The sequence below is a fragment of the Siniperca chuatsi genome, linkage group LG17, assembly GCF_020085105.1.
Source record: "Siniperca chuatsi isolate FFG_IHB_CAS linkage group LG17, ASM2008510v1, whole genome shotgun sequence".
In the NCBI taxonomy this organism is placed as follows: Eukaryota; Metazoa; Chordata; class Actinopteri; order Centrarchiformes; family Sinipercidae; genus Siniperca; species Siniperca chuatsi.
The window spans coordinates 27,886,877-27,887,808 of NC_058058.1; positions in this window are offsets into that span (position 1 = coordinate 27,886,877).

Sequence of the window (932 nt, forward strand, 5' to 3'; positions counted from 1 at the left end):
TCTATGTATGGTCTAGACCTGCTCTATATGACAAGTGCCCTGAGATAACTTCTGTTTTGATTTGGCGATATATAAATAAAATTGAATTGAACATAAAGTAGTCTTCCATCCTTCATCCTATGAAAAAGGTTTTGGTAGACAACACTTTGTCTGCCTACCAGTTAGCATCAATCTTGGTGCTGGTAAAAAAGTACAGTAAACCTTAAACTGAGATTCAGTCTAAACATAAGATAAGGAAAAAGCTGCCATCTAGTGTTGTAACTTGAGTAATATTAGAATATGGAAGATTATGGAGAAAAACTTTAAATATATAATTCTTCATCATTTAATGGTAGTTGCAGTGATCATATCTTATGATAATGTAAAAAGTAATTAAAGCCTTTGATAACAAAATTCAAAAAACATTTGAAAAATTTAGCAAGTAAAGCATACAGTATTTGAAACTTCTGTTACTGATATTTTTGTAGTATTAGTATTATTACAAAGACAGCCACCTCATTCTAGACTATAAAGCTGCATTTATTGTCTTTCTTTTGTTCTCTTGGGGACAGAGGAACTCCAAAACAACCTTACAGAAGCCCTGATACATTTCACCATATATTGTAATGGCAAACATGGTAGCAGACTGTTGCCTATTTGCACATCCAGCAGACACGGTGACATTAGCAATCATTTTCAAGTCATGTTTGTGTCCACCTGATGAATGTAAGTCCAATATTTTCTCTCTTTTTAGCTCTGGTTTTGTCACCACCAGCTCCTGATAAAAATATCTGGGTCCTTCAGCATCTGTTTGGTCCAACAAGACATCATGTCTTTTCAATTTTTTTATTGATAAAAGGGACCAATTCAACAGTAGTTTTAAACTTGGTGTCTGTATTTTGGATATCTATATGCATGTCAATATAGCTGTAAAAATAACTTCACCCAGTCCC